This window comes from Psammomys obesus, unplaced genomic scaffold (genome assembly GCF_907164565.1).
Source record: "Psammomys obesus unplaced genomic scaffold, mPsaObe1.curated_primary_1811, whole genome shotgun sequence".
In the NCBI taxonomy this organism is placed as follows: domain Eukaryota; kingdom Metazoa; phylum Chordata; class Mammalia; order Rodentia; family Muridae; genus Psammomys; species Psammomys obesus.
The window spans coordinates 1-20284 of NW_026590942.1; the positions used below are offsets into that span (position 1 = coordinate 1).

The 20284-nt window shown below is 45.4% G+C and overlaps 2 pseudogenes; one reads left to right on the plus strand and one right to left on the minus strand.

Annotated features, from left to right (window-relative positions):
* Window positions 1–6157: 6157 nt before the first annotated feature.
* Window positions 6158–13410, minus strand: LOC129678614 (60S ribosomal protein L13-like; annotated as a pseudogene).
* A 3770-nt stretch (window positions 13411–17180) lies between these two features.
* LOC129678615 (ATP synthase subunit g, mitochondrial-like) lies at window positions 17181–17486 on the plus strand (annotated as a pseudogene).
* The last annotated feature ends 2798 nt before the right edge of the window (window positions 17487–20284 follow it).

The window sequence follows — 20284 nt, forward strand, 5'->3', positions numbered from 1 at the left end:
CAGGGCTACAAAGCAACCCTGTCTCAACCCCCTCCCCCCAAAAAAAAACAAGACAAACAAAACTCCAAAGCAAACAAACAACTGGAAGTGTGCCCTCCACATATTTGAAATCTAACTTAGGACCATAAATATTTCCTATAAACTGTATCAGGTAAACGTCAGAAAACAGTTTTCCTGGCAAACATACATCTGAGTCCCACAAATGGAATTTAAAGCCATGATCAACATCTTTCTGCCCCAAAGAGAATTTTTTCATGTTCTGTTTTATTTTGAAATCTCTTCTGGATGAGGATGTAGCTCAGCTGCTTGCCCAAGCCTGAGGCAAAGGCTTCAGACTGAAGCCCTGCAGACAGGAACCTCAAGCCGTCCTCCACTGTGGCCTTAGAGAAATCTGTCATCTCTCTGCACTGCAGTATTCCCACCGGAAGAAAAGTTATTAAGAAAATAAGAATGAGTGTACACAAAACTGAGGCTCTGGTAAGTGTGCCTGAGCAGGACTGTTAGGGTGCCCATTGCAAAGACAGGTCTCCTATCAGCTTGAGTACAGATTCGCAGAGAGCCTTCCGTGCATGATGTTTTTAGGAAACAAAAGGCTGACTGCTGTTTGTGTGTGCTGCACCTGTTCACACACGCACTTAAGTGTCACCATAGCCTGGAAATCAATGCAGTTATTTGCCCTCTGGACATAGTTTCCCAGCAACACACATTTGAACCGATTCAGGCTCCTCCATCAAGTGGCTCTTTGCAAGCTTCCATAAATATTAGTACTATACCTGCTTAAGGGAAATGAGCAAATGTTATGTTTATACACTGTCTTTCTCCTGGGATTTTATAATGCTGAGCAAAGAGCCTTTTCTGAGCTGCCACCGACCCTTGGAAGCAGCAAGGCAACAGTTTGTGCCATGTAAATAGAGCAGGTGTTCAGCTTTATTCCCAGGTTCTTCCATTCCAAGAAAAAGATACAGTCCCACTGTGAACCCTCAAAGTCACTTAATAATAGTGAGAAAGGACCCAGGAAGTATTCTACGTTCCTGCACAAGGGTCTACCCTAACATTTTCTCTCTCTCCCCATCGGAACAGTCTGGCATGCACCTTTAAGACAAAATAACACTCAGGTTATTGCCAAGACATTTAGCAAACAGTGTATAAATTTTCCATGTTTTAAGTGTAAATATTCTTCATTTTAAATTCCCTTTATCCTTTCCACATCTGATCTAAAAGGAAAACAAACCTGCACTGTTTGAATCCCTACAGATTGGACATTTATTCTGCTGTTCATTGACTGGGGGTTTATTTGTGATTGACAAACAAGCTTATCATATTTTAATAATAAGGAGGGGAAACAGTGTGTGTTGGCTTTCTCCTTATACTATGTGGATTCAGGAGATTGAACTCTGTCTATCAGGTTTGGTGCTAGGTACCCAGCTGAGCCATCTCACTGGTCTCTGAAAAGGAGCTGCTACTGGCTGAGCAGGGGTGGTGCGTGCTTTTAATCCCAGCACTCAGGAAGCAGAGGCAGTTGGATCTCTGTGAGTTTGAGGCCAGCCTGTGTTCCCAGGACAGCCAGGGAATACACAAAGAAGCCCTGTCTCAGAAAAACAAACAAGCAAACAAAGAAGTTGTTATTAGAAAAATAACAATTATAAGATTTAAAGACCCCTATCATTTCACATTTTACAGTAATTTTATTGTACTTCTGATTTTTTTTTCTTTTTTGCTTTTTTTAAAGTTATTTGGTGTGTATTTGTGTGTGACTAGAGGGAGAGGGGCGGATGTGTCACAGTGTGTGAAGGACTGGAACAACCTTGCAGAGGCAGTTCCTTCCTTACATGGGTTCAGGAACTCAACCTCAAGTGATCAGGAAACTAGTGCCTTTACCCCGAGAGCTAAGTTTTGTCAGCCTAGTTTTAGGAATTTGGTTGTTCGGGTGGGTGGACTCTGGATCTTACTATGTTGCCCAGGCTGGCCTTGAACTCCTCATATCACACCCTGCAAGTATTGGGATTTCAGGTTTGTACCACAGCCCACCACACCTAGCTTGCTCTATTTCTTATTAATGTTTCCTATAACCAACATTTTCTTTTTCTTTACATTAGTACTCTCCATTAATAATCTGCATTTTGTTTCACCATTACACATTTTCCCTACTACAACAAAACTTTCTGCCATGTTTCAGTTTCATTTTTATTTTTTGTATTTCATAAAGCAGCCACTTAAAGTGCTTTTACATATTGTTATCATTGTTTTTGGAGGGGTTGGTTTTGGGGGGCGTGGGGGGCAACTCCACTCTCTGTGGAGCTCTGGCTGTCCTAGAACTCCCTCTGTAGACCAGGCTGGCTTTGAACTCACAGAGGTCTGCCTGCCTCTGACTCCTGAGTGCTGCTGAGATTAAAGGTGTGTGCCACCACGGCCTGGTTTGCTTGTTTGTTTGTTGTTATTTGAGATAGGCTCTCTCTATGGAGTTCTGGCTGTCCTGGAACTCACTATGCAGGCCAGGCTGGCCTCAAACCCACAGAGAGATCTACCTGCCTCTGCCTCCTAAGTGCTGGGGTTAAAGATACGCACTGAAGGGAACACACACACACAGTTCTGGGGCTCCCTCCTGGACCCTGGATTAGACACAAACCATACCCAAACACCCATTTTCACAGAGATATCCTTTATTAAGCAAGGAAGAAAGGTAAAAGTGGCTGCTCTCTGACTCAGGCAGAAAAACAGCAGCCAATGACTGCAGGTGTAATTTTTAAGAGAAAAAAAAGGGGGGGAGGTCTGTGTTAGCATGAGCTAGGCTGTGGTGGTGAAGTTTGATTAGGCAGTTACTTAGGTGAGCCAAAGGTGGCTTCGATTGCTGGACTTCAACACTGTGGGACTGAACCTTGGTAGCAAGCCTCAGGATGAGCGTGGCATAAGAAAGTGTTCAAATAAGGGAGTAGAGCTTGGTGGCTAGCTTTAGGGATGTAATCTGTGGTGAACAAGGGAGAAGAAAAAAGGAAAGGCAAGGCCTGCCAGAGCCACGCTCACCATACTCGAGCTGGCCAGAGGCCTTCAGGCACAACTACAGCTGGTCTTCCTAGTAAGTTTTAAATACATTAAATTTATCTTTCAATATATAAAAACAGAATTGTACATATTAAAGAAGTCAAACACTCCAATACATAATACATTGTATACTATTTAAGCCATGTTAACCATCTGTCCCCAAACATTTACTATTTTTTCTTCTTCTTAGACAGCTATTATTTCTCACTCTGTAGCCCTGGCTGTCCTACAACTGCGAGCTGTGGCCTGCAAGTCACAGAGGTCCACTTGTCTCTGCATTGTGGAGGCTGGGATTAAAAGCGGACGCCACCGCACCATCCATTTATTATTCCTTTATAGCAAAAGTTGCCACAACTGTTTCCTGTAGCCGTCGAGAAGCACAGCGCATTATCATTGTCTGTGTCCTGTATTACAGCCTTGGGAAACTTCTTATTGTCATCTGCCTGTAAGTGACACTGCAACAGTAAGGACGCATTGAAGGAAACAAGTTCCTTCTGGTCAAGAGAATGAACTCTCTCCATTTCATAGCCTGAGTGTAGTCCTAACATTCCAAGCTATCCAATACAAGTTAACAGAACTGGGCAGGCCAATCACCTGGCCAGGAACCACTCCTAGGGAGACAGGCTCCCCTTAACCCAGTAGTTCTCAACTTGTGGGTCCCCACCCCCTTGAGGACCACATCTCAGATATCCTCCATATCAGGTGTTTACATTATGATTCATAACAGTAGCAAAATTATAGTTATGAGGTAGCAACAAAATAATTTTGTGGACGGGGGTCACCACAACGTGAGGAATTTGTTAAAGGGTCGCAGCATTAGGAAGATTGAGAACCACTGCCTTAAGCCATTCTAAAGGAATAGGTGGAATAATTGTCTCTTCAATGAGTTGGTTTGTTTTTGTTTTTGGCTTTTTGCCTCCCAGAATTCCCTCCCAAATTCCATCCAGAGGAGTCTCACTGAGGGCAGCTACGCTGCTTCATAAACCAGCCCATTTTTCTGAATCACTGTGAAAAGCTGTCTCTTTTCTTTCCTGAGCACACTGTCCGAAACACTTTGGGCTTTATTCTTCTAACTCTCTCTTCCCCCACCTTGTGCCCACCATGCTGGCCTAACCCATGACACGGCTTTTCCTTCCCTTTCCTTTCTCTTCCAGGAAGCTACTGAGATTTAAAGCTTGCTGTCCTGGGCCTGTTCTTTTTCTTTTAAAGGTGTATTTATTTATTATTTATACAGTATTCTCCCTGCATGTGTGCCTACAGGCCAGAACAGGGCAGCAGATCTCATTATAGGTGGTTGTGAGCCACCATGTGGTTGCTGGGAACTGAACTCAGGACCTTTGGAAGAACAGCCAGTTTTCTTAACCTCTGAGCCATCTCTCCAGCCCCAGGCTCTTCTTTTAAAATCTATAAAACTGTTCTCTTTGAAAAGACTTTGGCTTTGCTTGACTTTCTAACTTTTTCTGCCCTTTAATTCTTTAATTAGTGGAGAAAACAAACCTATTCCTGTACCCATAAGACAGCATCATAACCTCATACGTATTAGACCTTTCCCTAGCTCTTTTGCCCCCTCCTCTGCCCCACCTCTGGTAACCACCGTTCTGGCCAACTTCTATGAGATCAGTTTAAAATTCCCTGTACTAGTGCCTTAGTTATTTATCAATTACTGTGATAAGACACCATAACCAAGGAAACTTATAAAAGAAAGTGTTTTGTTTGGGTGTGTGGTCTAGAGGGTCAGAGTCCATAACTATTGATAGAGTGCCAGGAAGGAATTGAGGAAGGAATTGTCTATTGAGGCAAGATAGTCTCGCCCTGCCTTGGGCAAACAATTTCATGAGAAATTGGAGGAAAGACATGTAGCCCCTACAGCTGCAACAACTTCTCCATTCCTAAGCCCCTCGACACCCCTGTTGACGGTCCCAGCCGGCTTTTTCCCCAGTGGATCCCTTCATTTCCCATAGGAGAGGGGCTGACCTTTACTATGAGCTAATCAACACGATCTCATCTGCTAAGTTCACACTATGGTCTCTTTCTGCCTTCTGTCTCTTTATGCTGCCTCAAAAATCCAGCGACTGTCTTAGAAGCTAGCACACATGCCACTGGAGCAGTAGCTGAAAACGTGAATCCTTATCCGCAAACAGGAGGCAGAGAAAGCTAACTGGAAATAGCCATTGCCTCAAAGCCCAACCGCAGTGACACACCGTCTCCAATGCCACACTTTTGAATTCCTTCCAAACAGTGCCACTGGGGATGGTGAATGCAAACATGGAAACCCATGGAGACCATTCTGATTCAAACCAGCACAATGAGCTAGGTCGTGTGGGACTTTTCTTTCTGTGTCTGGCTTATTTCACTTAACAGATTGATCTCCCATTTTGTACCTGTCACAAATCCATCATCATTTTCTAGAGCCAGATAGTGTTCCCTGCATATGGCAACCACGTGTTCTTCATGTAGCCAGGTTTTTAGAAAGTTTTGTCAGGTTGGATGGCTCACATCTTTAAGCCCAGCACTCAGGAAGGAGATGGATCTCTGGGAGTTCTAGACCACCTGGTCTACATACCTAGTTTCAGTCAAGCCAAGAAAACATAGTGAGATTCTGTCTCAAAAAGAGAGAGAGAGAGAGAGAGAGAGAGAGAGGCTTATTATTATCCAATTAATTTGATAAAATATCTTAACAACAGAGTCCAACATTTAACATCACACTCAGACAATCTCTGAGGCTGGAATTATAAATTTGTATTAGGTGTAGATAAGCAGCTTACTTTTTGCATATAAGACACAATCCCTTACTCTATATTAATAAAAATCTAAGCTACAGGGAACATCATAAGAGATTTGACCTTGGAAAAACTGTAGCTTTTTAGTGTTAAAAAAAAATTTACTTTATGTGCGTGTGCATGCGTGTGCTTGCGTGCAAGCGTGTACGTGTGAGGGTGTGTATGCAGAAGTGCAGGCGCGGGTGACACCACCCCCTGGAGATGGAGTTACAGAGGTTGTTAGCCGTGTGTGCTAGGGCCTGAACTCGGCCTTGTGAAAGGAAAGTTTTGGGCTTCTGTTGTTGTTTGCTTTTGGGCCTTGCTTTACCGGAAATTCGCAGCAGCCCTCCAGCAGTGCGTTACTTTTCCCTTTCAACATCTTGCTCTGCGGCTTCCCAGCCCCCTGCGCCCTTTTCACTCGGACGCCGAAGAGCCAGGCTCGAAAACTTGCAAAGGCCTTGGAGTTCTCTCTGTCTCTGACGGCTCTTGGTCTTCTCCATTTGCGGACTTCCCTGACGGGCATCATAGGACCTGCTAGCGGGGTGGCCGACTTAAGTTCTTCAGCAGAACTGCCCCCTTCTTGGCGCAGAAGGCCTGGGAGCAGGAAGGGGAGCAGCGGGAGGGGCACTATGAGCTTGAAGCTGATTCCTTCAGGCGCTGCACACTGGCCTGTAGTGACTGCGTGTGTTTGTTTCATCTCCTTGGGTCTACAGAGACGCGGGTGCGGGTGCGGCCACCTTCCTACGGAGAGCAGCCAGCCTGAGTTTTTCCAGGCTGAGGCCCCTGCCAGCTTGGACCTTGGCGTGGTATCTCACTGTAGGGCACCTCTCTACAGACCTGAGGGGGCCAGATGTGGGGAGAGGGGCGACGTGGCGCGCTTTCCCCTGGCAGGCCTTGCGTCCTGTGTGCCAGCTGGTTAAACCAAGTGTCCACGCAGAGCTTCCGGTCCTTGAGAAAGTGGGGCTTCAGGATAGTGTCACTCTGGCTGCACACCGTGGCTGCCGCCTGTCGGGGAGCAAGAACATTTAACCACTGATCTGTCTCGCCAGCTCCCTTTGTGGGTTTTGTGGTGCTGGGGATCAAACACAGGGTCTTAATATGACAGGCAAACGCTCTACCACTTAACTACGCGCGGGGCTCTTGCCTCTCTAAGCTCATATTCTTTACCTGTGAAATAGGAACGATAATAATTTAATGGTTTCTTGGACTGAGGCTGTAGCTCATTTTGTAAAATGCTTGCCTAGCATGCACAGCGCTCTGAATCTGATCCCAGATGCGGTGACACACACCAGTGATCCCAAAACTATGTTACATAGTGGTTTTGAAGCTAGCTTGGGCTACGTAAGACTGCCCAATATATATGCACACACACATACACGCGCACACACACACACACACACACACACACACACACACACGCACACGTAAATGGTTCCAGTGCCTCTCACTTGCCTAGCAAGTGAGGTACATGTTTGGTCTTGGTTTTGTGGTGTTGAAAATCCACTACTGGGGAAATGTACCATCATCCAACTACATCCTCAGCCCTGAAGTGCATGTTTTCAACAAGTTTATTTACACATCAAAACAAGCTGAAAAAGAGAGTATAGGACCTACACTAACAGCTATCAAATTAGCTTGTACTATTAGCCAACAAAAAGGGGCAGCCTGAAGAAATATGCTCAACACAATCAATAAAAAACATTATCTGCTGACGCAGAAATGTCAAGCCTGCCTTTGTCAGGAAGTGTCAGTGTCTCTGCGGAAGAGCTCCAGACCGGCAGCGACAGCCCGCCTCCGCCTGCCTCTCGCCACCGCCACCGGTGCCTTCGGGCAGGGCCTGAACGTCTCAGCCACCACGACTGTCTCAAGCTGGGTCAGATAGCACCAGGTCACTCAGGAGCAGGGCATCTGGTCCTTTAGTCCTTATGTGGCTAGATAGTGTTTCAAACACGGTTTTCTCATAACTGTACGTTTTAAATTGGCTGTAAGGTGGCTTTCCTTTGATTTTAGCCAAGAGGCCGAGAAGCAAGTTATTAAAAATGATTTTATTTACTATCCTTAGATGACTTCATTCATATACACAATGAATTGACCCTCCCTCAGCTCTCCCCACTCCTGCTCAGCCCCTTCCTTTACCAACAAGCCCTCCTCCTCTCTGTTTTCATGTTGTTTTGTTTTCATCTGACCTGCTGAGTTGGTTGTTTAAGATTTATTTTATGTTTATGGCTATCTTGCTTACAGGTGTGTCTTGTGTATATCAGGTGTCTCTGGGGCCTGAGGAGGCCAGAAAGGGAAGTCAGATCCCCTGGGGCTGGAGTTACAAACGTGTGGGCCACCACATCTGTGGGAAGTGAACCAGGGTCCTCTGCAAAGGCACTGAGCACCTCTCCAGCTCAAACCCTCCGGTTTTAATCAGTGCAGGGAGGGTTATTTGCAGGAACACGGGAACACAGACCACCACTGAAGAAAACGACTCCCTCTCCCCACGCCATTCACTGCCAATGGCTCCACCAGGAACGCTGGAGGTGGCGAACCCCTTCTTTACCCTTGATGAAATGTTGCTGGGCCCCATCTTGTGCAGGCAGCCACAGCTGCTGTGAGCCCATGGATACAAGGGCCATGGCGTGGCCTGCAGACAGCGGTTCACAGCACTCCTCCCCTTCCGGGGACTCTTTTTTCCCCCAATAATTTATTTATATATTCACTTTACATCCTGATTGAGGCCCCCCTCCTCCCAGTCCTCCCCTCGCTCCCCACTTCCCCTCTCCTCTACCTTTATCTCTTCGCATCTTGTAGGCAGGACAAATTTTGTGTCAGAGGTTGTGTGGCTGAGTTGGTGTCCCCTCCCTCCACCAGAAGTTCTGCTACAGGAGATGGCACTTCAGGCTGTGTTTCCCCTGCTGCTCGGAGTCTCAGCTAGGATCACCCCCAGAGACTCCCGGGAGCCCCCAGCCCAGGTCTCATCCCAGAGATGCACACCCCCATTTCTGTTCTCTTTCCCAGCCCTCCTCCTCTCCCCTCACCTCACTTATTCCCTCCTGCTCCCTTCCCCATCCCCTCAGGAAGGCAGGGAGAGCCATGGCCCAGACAATGGAACTCAGAGAAACTCTGCTGGCTTGCCCCTACTCTTGCATTTTTTCTGTTCCCGTCTCTTTAGTGCTCTCTGAGTTTTGGAGAGTGTGAACTGGATGTCTGCTTCAGTGTTCACTCGACAGTTACCTCTCCCAGCATTCTGACCAGCTGTGGGTCACTGGGTCAACTTTTAGCCCTCTGACCAAAGCTGGGAAGAGCACTGACTGGCCAGATGGCTGTGGTACTCTCTTATAATTGCTTGGTCCCCTGCTATGAGCAGTCCATTCTCCGTTCTGAACCTTTCTTTGAATAATTAAATTATTCTGTTTTTCTTTCTTTCTTTTGTTTTTGTTTGTTTGTTTTGTTTTGTTTTGTTTTGTTTTTAGTTCATGACAGGGTTTCTCTGTGCAGCCTTGGCTATCCTGGACTCACTTTGTAGATCAGGCTGGCTGCGAACTCACAGAGCTCCACCTGCTTCTGCCTCCTGAGTGCTGGGATTACAGGCCTGTGCCACTGCACCAGGCTATTCTGTTTTTCAAATATGGTAAAATGCTCAATGCAAAAAGAGAAGAACTAATATTTTATTTCACAACTTCAGATGATTAAGAAAAGAACTCGACAAAATTTCCCCACACTTATAATGACATGCAGATCCTCCTAAACATCAGTTTCATTTTCTCTCTCTTTTAAGTCAATTAGTATTGTGTATGAACTCAATGTGTTTTATTATTGACTTTTATTTATTATGTGTGTAGATGTGTGTGCAAAAGGGTATGTGTGGCGTGTGTGTCTGTGTGGGTGTGTACAGGTGTTATGGTGTATGTGTGAGTATGTGTGTAATTATATGTGGGATGTGTGTGTTTAGATGTGGGTGGGTTGACACGGTATGATGTGTATGTAGCTATGCATATATCTACCTATCTATATATGTACACACACATATACACATATACATGAGTACATGGAGAATTTTGTGGAACTGGTTCCCTCCTTCCACCTTTTACAGGATCCAGGCTCAAACCTAGGTTCTCAGGCTTGCATGAAAAGTACTTGTACAGACTGAGCCATCTCACCAGTCCTCAGTATGTTTTCTTTTTGTTGTTGTTGTTGTTGTTTGATTTTTTTTTTTTTTAAGGCAGGATTTCTCTGCGTAGCCTTGGCTGCACTGGACTAACTTTGTAGACCAGGCTGGCCTGGAACTCACAGAGATCCACCTTCCTCTTCCTCCCAGAGTGCTGGGATTCCAGGCCTGTGCCACCTCGCCTGGCTTTCAATGTGTTTTCTTTTCATGTGAACTGAGCTACTCTCTGCTCCACCAGTTTTCTCTAACTCATACCTCAGACACACTTAAAAATGTACTTGTGGGTATTTATAGTAGAATATATACCCCTGTACACTGATATAAGCATGCTCATAATGACTCTCCGCCATCAGCGGGAGGCGGTCAAAGAGCCAGCCACTGAGCTCATGTCCGAGACAGTCCCTGTTCCCATTACTAGGAAACCCACTTGGAGACTGAACTGCCACAGGTTACATCTGAGCAGAGGTTCTAGGTTATCTCCATGAATCATCCTTGGTTGGAGTATCAGTCTCAGAAAAGACCCCTGGGTCCCCGGATATTTTGGTTCTGTTGCTCTCCTTATGGTGCTCCTGTCCTCTCCAGGACTTTCTATCTGCTCCTTGTTTTTTAAGATTCCCTGCACTCTGCCCAAAGTTTGTTTATGAGTCTCAGTATCTGCTTTGATACCCTGCTGGGTAGAGTCCTGTCCTGTGGTAGGCTCCTGTCCTGTTTCCTGTTTTCTCCTTCTTCCAATGTCCATCCTGTTTGCCTTTCTGAGTGAGAATTGAGGACATTCACTTTTAACTTACTACTATGACAGACAGGAATGTACCTGCTATCTCGCCCCTCATGCTCCTTATTGATAACACTTTTCTTAATTTCTCAATTCTTCAAAACACAAATATCCTCAGTCCACAAGTGAGGACTCAGCACTGTTCTAGTCCCTTCAGAAAGCCACTGACCACCTACTTTGCCAGCAAAGGGTATTAGTGTTCTAATTCCTTGCCCTTCCCCCTTTTTGGAAGCTACCACTTTACTCTCACATTGTCGGTTTAGACCGATTTTATTCTGACCTGTTAGCACAGTGAGCTAAAGCTCTCTGGAGAAGCTGTGTCTGGCACGAGTGAGTGGCTCAGTGGGTGAAGGCACTTTGCTGTACAAGCCTGGTTGACCTGAGTTCAACATGTGAGAACACAGACAAAATGGAAGGAGAGCCCCAGCTCCAATGGCTGTCCTCTGGCCTCCACATGGCCAGCGTGGCACACAGAGCAATGCACGATGATGGTAATTGTTTAAAATTTTAAAGGGAAGGCAAGGAGACCCTATGGGTGACCATGCTTGCTGCTAAGCCAGAGGAGTGGGACGGGATTCCGAAGACCCACAAAGTAAAAGGAGAGAACCTACTTCCCCACAGCTTGTCCTCTGACCTCTGCACACTCGTTATGTCGTGCATGCACCTCCCACGCACAAAACAAACACATGGGTAGAATTTTTTAAGTTTCTTGTTAACGAAAGAAGCTACATCTATATTTGAGAGCTTGCAGACAACTGGACCTTGGCTTATGAGAACATGGCAGTTGTGGAGAGATGGGACGTTACAGGTCAGGTACCAACATTATCTTGGCTAATTGCCGTAGGCCCTTCAGCTTTTTCATCTGCCCGAACAGTGTCATAACCGATGGGCTGTTTTCTTGGACCATGCCACTAACTTTAGCAGACCTCCAGCCCATACCACCACTAAAGCGGAGAGGAAGAATCTGAGCCTGTAGAAAGGCTCCTTGCTTTGCTGTAACCCTCCTACCTTTTCCTCCCACCAGAATTCCGGCATTGAATGCAATGGTTGGCAAGGGTGATGAATGATGACTTTCTTTTGTTCCGTGACAAGAAACATTTGTGTAATCTCTCCAGGTGGAACAAGTCATTCAGGGCAACTTGAATTCTAATTTCTGGGCCATGGTCGCCCTTGTGTGACTCAGCATAAACTACCTTCTTTAAAGCAAGGTCCTTACTTCATTCACATTGACAGCTTGGGCATGCAGCCTGGTGCCCAGAGATGACACCGGAGTTCCTCCCGCTGGTTCAGGTCCCACCACGGGCCCTTTCTCCTCCATTGCAACCTCACCACCCCACCCCTTTATTTTACTCTTTTTTTCTCACCCCTTTTCATATGGACTGTCCATGTGCACCAGGTTATAAAGATGATGAAGAGGCACTCATTCCCTCCACTCAACAGACTGAGTATGTCAGGGGGCTCCACAGGGTGTGCATTGGTCTCACAGGAAAGCATCAAAATAACAGACCTGATTCTTGGGTCGGAAGCTACTCCATTGGCTCCTCCAGTAAGACCTACGTAAGGAGTGATCAGCAGTGTCTGGAGCACACACATGTTCATGAAGTGAATATGCAGGAAGACTTGAGAAGTAGAGGGATCAGTCCTGGGATAAAACTTCAAAAGTTGTACCTAAGCCCAGCCAGAGCATGTCCCCATCAGTGAGCACAGAACACTGCTTCTGTGTAGAAGGGGAGGCCCTGCAGACACAGAACAGCCACGCAGGGAGAAGGCGAGGGGAAACTCATGTGATGCTGCAGCTGGATTCCCGTTTGATAATTATCCTGTCTCAACTTTAAATACTTAGAAAGTGAGGTCAGTTAACTGATAACTTGGCTTCAAAGCTGCCCTAATGGGTAGCATTTGATATTCTTCTTTTTTTACAAAGTCCATTAAATCATATACTTTGGGCAATGAAAGAAAAGGTGTGTGTGTGTGTGTGTGTGTGTGTGTGTGTGTGTGCGTGTGTGTGTGTGTGTGTGTGCGTGTGTATGCACATATATACATATATATAAATAATTAGCGACTGGCTGTGTCTAAATTTTGATGCAATAAAAAGTGTTTTAAAACCCAGAGTAAATGGCTACAATGACTAAACCCTGTGGCAGAACGGGAAGGAGAGCTGGGCACAGGGGTGCATGCCTTTAATCCCAGCGTCTGGCCAGCAGAATCCTACGGTTCAAAGTTGGCCTGATCAACCTGGTGATTCCCAGTCCAACCAAGGTTACATGGAGTGGGAGAAGGGGAGGACACAGTGCACTCAAGGGAGGTTTTTCCACATCAGGGGAACATAGACCTCTGTGCTCATTATAGAACTACCTCTGATTAGAAAAGAAGTTGGGTTAAAAGGACTTCATCAGCTAGTTATATCTTACCAGTGTGGCTTTTCAGTTCCTCATTCAGAAACTCTGAGCAGGGGCTGTGAGATGGCTCAGCGGTGAGAGCCCGGATGAGCAAACCTGAGGATCAGAATCCACATCCCCAGAACACATAGAGGCACGTGTCGTCAGGCACACCTGGAAACCCAAGGAACAGGGGGTGAGGATGGGGTGAGGGTTGATGACACTTGTTGGTCGTCAGCCTCACTTCAGGTTCAGTGAGAGATCCTGACTCAAGGGAATGAGGAAACTGACAGATACCGTACCTGACATGTCTACACCTCTCTCTTTCTCTCTCTCTATCTGTCTCTCTCTGTGTGTCTCTCTTTCTCTCTCAGAGTTTTGCAAAGGAAAAAAGGTAGCATCAGTTTAACTGAGTTGAGACAGAGAGTTGGGAAATGAGACATTAGAATAAGGAGCTCATTGAGGGTCAAGAATTTCAGTAACAAGGCCAGGAGAGGTGGCTCAGTGGTTCGGAGTGCTGGCTGTTCTTCCAGAGGACACACTCAAAGGATGGCTCACAAAGGCCTGCAACTCTAGTCCCAGGGCCCTCTTCGGGCACTAGGCACATGACATGCATACCCATAAAATAAATAAGTAATCAATTTTCAAAAGAGAATTTCAACAACTGACAGAGCCGAGACAGCCGTGCAGAGTGCGTGCACAGCTTTCTGAGAGGCATCACAAAGGCAATGACAGTTACAGTCACGCGCAAACTGTATGTGGCTTTTTTTTTTTTAACAGGGTTTAACTATGCAGCCTTGACTGTCCTGGAACCACTATGTGTGCCATCATGCTCAGTCTATGTGGCACTTGAGTTTGAGTTTATCGACAATCTTGTCCCGTCTGTAAACTGAATGATGATATCCACAAGTCCTTACCACCTCATTTATAAAGAAAACAGGGCTTGGTTGGTTTGTTTGCTGCCCTGGCTGGCCTGGAAATTCATGATGTGGCCCAAGTTCGGGAGCCAAAGTTCCGTTTTAAGTTCTCATTACTGCGTCTAAGGGATCCACGAAACAAGAACCCCTCTGACCTGCAAGCCCCTTGCCCAAGGACAGAGACTTCCTGGCTGCTGGAGGCTCTAACAGCCACGTGTTCTCCCTACCCTAAACAAGTTCGTCTGACCAAACACCTTATGTTTTTGATCACATGTGGGTGGGAGGATCATAGGCAGGAACTACATCTGCCCGTGCGCTTGCCCTGACTGGATGTACGCAGGAGGTACATGGCATCAGGATAGAGGCTTGCCCCTGGTTGGACCTGATGGGAAATACCGAGGCCCTGTAGGATTGCCTTTTTAAGCCTCTGCAAGGCATGGCTTGTGGCCATTTTCTGGAAACCCAGAGACAGACCTGGCGAGAGAATCCATTAGCCTGGTCAGTATTTAATTAACGCTTACTTAAAATTTGGCTTTAACTTGTGGTTGTGGTCTCATTCTTGACTTGTGGGATTAACTCAGGTCACAATTCTCCTGCCTCAGTTTGCTAAGTGCTGAGGTTTGACATGTTCTACCATAACCACCTAAGTGGGAAAAACTTAACATAAGTAAACAAACCAGCTCCTTTTTTTTAACACTTGAATTTTTGTAACTTCATTTTTAAACTGCCTCAGGCTGCACAGCCGGTGGCTGCATCTCCTGCTGCCAATTATACAGCTTGAGAACTGACAAATGAATTTAAATGAAAGCTGTGCAATATTTGTTTTCTGTTTTTGTATGTTTGTGTGTATTGTATACTTATGTTTGTATATTGTTTACAAGGAACAAAAGTGAATTAGAAGCAGATAAACACTTGTAACTTAAAACCACAAGCTTTAGCAGGATAAGGTCAGCTGTTTGTTATTCCAGCAGTTGAGAGGATGGAGACAGGAGGGTCAGGGGTTCAAACTCATCTTCAGCTACACAGAAAGTTCCAGCCCATGACTACCTACCTTAAAATGTTTTGTTATAGGTTTTTTAGATATTTTTCTTTTTTTTTTTTTTTTGTCTGTACCCCAGGCTGGCCTTGAATTTACTATATTTTCACACCGGCTGACCTTAACTCAAATAACCTTTTGCTTTAGCTGGCCAAGCCCCGCAATTGAAAGTGCATATCATCACACCTGGCAACTTGGGTGAAAGTCTAAGTAAATAAGCTTTGTTTAATGGGGCTGGAGAGATGGCTCAACAGTTAGGAACAACCGCTCCTCTTGTGAAAGACTTGACTCTGGTTCCAGCCCCTACTCTGAGTGGCTCAAAGCCATCTACAATTCCAGCCCCAAAGGGATCTGATGCCTCTGACCTCCAGCGGTCATACCCCCAACACTGAGACACACTTTAAAAAATAATGCTTTCAAAGGCACACATTTAGCATGCTTGGTTTCACCGGCTGTGCAGGTTACACACCTGTAACCTCAGCATGGGACGAGGCTGAGGCGAGATCATGAATTGGAAAGTCAGCCTTCGCTATGTAACAGGACTGTCTCAAAACAATTATGACCCCCTCAAGGATTGAGAGTAGGTGTTGTCTGCTCAGCCTTAATGCAGGACATCTCCATCCACTGCCCTCAAAGCCACAGAAGGCCAGGAAGTGAGGTCAGAGAGAAGGAAAGGGGTGGGTCCTGTGGCACTGTCTCTGGGCATCACTCGGCTGCTGAACTCTTGGACCCAACAGCAGCTCTGTTACCAGCACAAGACCTGTAACAAGATCCAGCCCATCAGCATTCCACCCCGGGGAGGGGAGGGCATTTTCTTTAGTGGTGTGGCTACTGGTACGGTGATCACATGCCTGTAAATTACCCATCAAGCAAGTCTAGTTCAATTCCCTGGGTTACAGGGAGGAAAAGGAACCGTGAAAGCTGTTAGGACTCAAAGAACGCCAGGACAAACGGCTAACTGTTCCAAAGTCCTGGCTCCTCTCAGCACTTCTCACCGCCCCCCCGTCCTCCCCTCCCCCCACTACACTAAACCTCTTCAGCCCCTGAACTCATTTCCCTTTCCTCAGCTTCTCTGATCCCTACATGACTCAGCCATTTTGGCTACATGGTCTCCTGGCTCCTGGCTCTCTCTGCTGGTATGTAGAGGGAGGGGAGAGGAGGGAGGCTACCCACGGGAATGTGTGTGAACACAATCAGGACACATGGTGTGTGTATGTAGGAGAATGTGACACTACGACCAGCTGTGGGCTGCAGATCAGGCTCAGCAGTTTAGGAGCACGCATTGCTCCACCAGAGGGCCAGAGTCCAGATCCTGCACCCACAGGAGGCTCGGGAAGGGCCGAGCTTCACCCTGAAGAGATGCACCGGCTGCTGGCCTCTTGTGGCATCTGCACAATATGTATCATAAACACACACATAATGGAATATTTTTTGGAAAACCTATTATCATTTACAATGAATGTATTCTAACGAAAGTTTTTAAAACTGTGTGTGTATGTGCAGGCTGAGTGTACATGCATGGCTATGTGTACGGGGTTACATGTATGTACGTGTGGGTGATTAAAAAGCAACTGTGTTGTATGACATACAAAATATCCATGTGTTATGGGGGCATTGGTGGTGAACACCTTTAATCCCAGCATTTTGGAAGTGGAGGCAGGAGGATTTCTGAGTTTGAGGCCAGCCTGGTCTATATAGTGAGTTCCAGGACAGCCAGGGCTGCACAGAGAAACCATGTCTCAAAAAAATTATAGATAAACACATATGAGTATACTGAACATCTGAATATATATTTATATATCCATGTGTACTGTTACAGACCTCTTCTTGAATAAAGATTGCTTAAATATATACGTTGTAGAATAAAAAATGTTAAATAAAAATGTAAAATAAAAAATGTTGCATTAGAGTTAGCTAGTTTTGTTTAATGTCTCAATATATACAATAAGACTTTAGGGATTGTTAAGAATGTATAAACAGGGTAAGATTGGATGACCAAATATTTATTCCACCTGGTATCACAAACCTATTTGAACAATCTGAAATCTTAAGGTTATGTAATACGAAACCTAATAATTATTATTAAGATGTCTAGGTTAGGGGAAGACAACCTTCCACCTTAGACCATGGCCAAGTTAGTTCGTAACTTCGTGGAGAAGGCACCAGGGCTGTGGAAGGCTGCTGTGACTTTCTCGAAGCCTGGCCACATTCTGGCAGTGTGTCTAGGTTGATCTTGTTCCCCTACCCCCGCTGAAATCCCTAGAGCTGTTCGGAGCTTAAAAAATATAATTCAAAGTGCTAAAATTGGTAGCTCCAATCAGCTTACAGGTAAGGAAGCTGTACAGAATGGTTTGGTGGCCAGTGAGGTGTGGATGTGGTTTTATACAGGAGAGTTCATAGGCAAACGAGGCATTGTTGGCTATGATGTTTGAAGACCAATCTTTAACATCTGATTTTATTTGAGCGTTATTATTTGATTGTTCTTGGGCAATGTGTAATGAGACTGCTATCTGAATAAAATACTAGCTATTGAGAAAAAATGTCGAGGTTATTTCTAAAATTAAAAAACAAGTGGGGCAGTGGCGACACACGCCTGTGATCCCGGCTCTCAGGGGCCAGAGGCGGGCAGGTCTCTGAGTTTGAGGCCAGCCTGGTCTACAGAGCAAGTTCCAGGCCAGCCAAGGCTAGAGAAACCCCATCTGGAAAAACAGAAAACAAAACAAAACAAAGAGCATCAGTTATTAAGTATGAGTTTGAGGGCTGGAGAGATGGCTCAGAGGTTAAGAGCACTGGCTGTTCTTCCAAAGGTCCTGAGTTCAATTCCCAGCAACCACGTGGTGATTCAAAACCATCTATGATGAGATCTGGTTCCCTTTTCTGGTGTGCAGGACACATGCAGGCAGAATGCTGTATAAATAATAAATAAATAAATCTTTAAAAATATGATGAGGTCTGCATACCATGCATGACCTTTTACTTTATATGACATAAAGAAAAATGCTAACTGTATCGGCCATTTCCACACCAAAAAACTGTTGTAAGTATTGGTGGGAATGCTCAGCAAGCAAAGGCTTTCAGTGTAAGCCTGCACATCTGAGTTCCAACTCCAAAAAGCTGGATGTGAACTTCACACACGCGGGCACCACAGCACGCACATACACTCCCATCATAATAAATAAATATTTTAAAATAGTTTTTAAAAATTGTGTCATAGGCAAGAACATGCTTTTGTAAAATTACCAGCCCATAAAATAACTAAAGGCTGATAACCCAAACTATCAGGAAGAAGGAAAATAGCTCTGTAAGTGAAGAAAAAAAGCCTACTGTATTAGAACATGAAAATGCTTTGAGAAAGAAAAAGCTCTTTTTTTTTTTTTTTTTCCTAAAAAACGACAGTGGTTCTCAAAACAAGCATGTGAGAACTAGAACAGAGCCAAGGACTGATACAACCTGAGAACAGTTTAGGAACACCGTAAAAGGATTTTTAAATAGAACAGAATTTGTGAAATATTTTAAGTATGATCAAGTAGATGAAATTATTTACAAATTTCCCTACATGCTGAAAAGTGGAGCTTGATCCATTGTGCTTAATTGACAGAGTTCATGGAGCCCTGATCTACTCTTGATAGGAAAATGTGACTTTCCTTCACTTTCTAGCCAGTTTGCCTGAAAAATCAAGAGCCCATCTTTCTTGTATTTGTGTTTAAAATGTATTGGGCAGGGAGGTGAGAAGAGTTTGGGGGTGGGGGGCAGGGGTTAGCTGGAGAGATGGTCCATCCATTAGGAGCACTGGCTGCTCTTCAGAGGACCTGGTTCAATTCCTAGCACCCACGTGGCAACTCACAACCATCTCTAACTCCAGCCCCAAGGGGGCCAATGCCCTCTTTTGGCCTCTGAAGGCACTACACGCATGCATTGCTCTGACACACGTACAGGCAAAAAATACCTAGGCGTGTAAAATAAAATAAAGGTTAAAAAAATGGGTGTTTGTTTTGCGAGACAGAGTATCTCGTGTAGCCTTGACTGACCTGGATTCACAGAGCTTTGTAGACCAGGCTGGCCTCGAACTCACAGAGATCTCTTGCCTCTGCCTTCCTGAGCACTGGGAGTACAGGTGTGTGCCACGGTGCCCAGCTGAAAAATTGCTTTTAAAGATACAATTCTTAACCACAATATATTGTACAGTTTCTTAAAGAAAAGGAAGGAAGGAAGGAAGGAAGGAAGGAAGGAAGGAAGGAAGGAAGGAAGGAAGGAAGGAAGGTCGTCGTTTCACAGACGACCACAGATACCGGGAGAAATGTAAGGTAAGGTTTACATTACATTACAGATTAACGATCCGTGCGGAGCAGTCTCAGTTGGTTTGGCTGCCTGTTTCCCTCTTCTGCTACCTTTCCCCCCATGCCTGGCCATGCTTTTTATGTGTGAGTGTTCTGTGGTTAAAATTTTCTTCCTTATCATTAGTGTGTGTGTGTGTGTGTGTGTGTGTGTGTGTGTGTGTGTGGTGTCCTTATGTTTATGGTGTATTTGTGTATTTATGATGCGTGTGTATGTACTTATGGTATGTGTATGATGTGTGTGTGCATGGTAACTGTGTATGATGTGTGTGGTGTCTGTGTGTTTATGTATGTATGTGCCTGTGATGTGTGTGTGTGGTGTCTGTGCGTACATGAGTGAGTACGCAGGTCCCAGGGCTCATGGACACCAGAGAACAACTTTTGGGAGTCTCACACTCAGCTGGTCAGCTTCCACACTAAGCCCCTAACCCACTGAGCCGTGTCACCAGCCCTGTTTCATTGTTGTTGGTTTGGGTGTGTTTCGTTGTTGCTGTTTGGTTGGTTTCTGTTTTTTGTTTTCAGACAATCATTCTTCCTGCGTAAACAAGCTGCCAATTCTTTTATTTCCACTGCCGAGCGCTGGAATTACCAACATTCTCTGCAATGTCTATTTTCAGCTATGTTCTCTCTCAGCCGTAACATTCTTGTTACGTGTGGCAAGTGTGTGTTTTGTCGGAGGCAAAGAGAAAATGGAAGCAGAAGCAGCGAGCTATGACCGTGATCCAGGGACGACTTCACCATGGCCTCAACAACCCTCTCCCCTAAAGACTTTCCAATTCCTTAGCTTCCTCTTTATCTGGTCTTTCAAAGCTTAGAAGCTTCCTGGGGCAGAAAACATTTAGTCTCCAAACACACACACACACACACACACACACACACACACACACACACACACA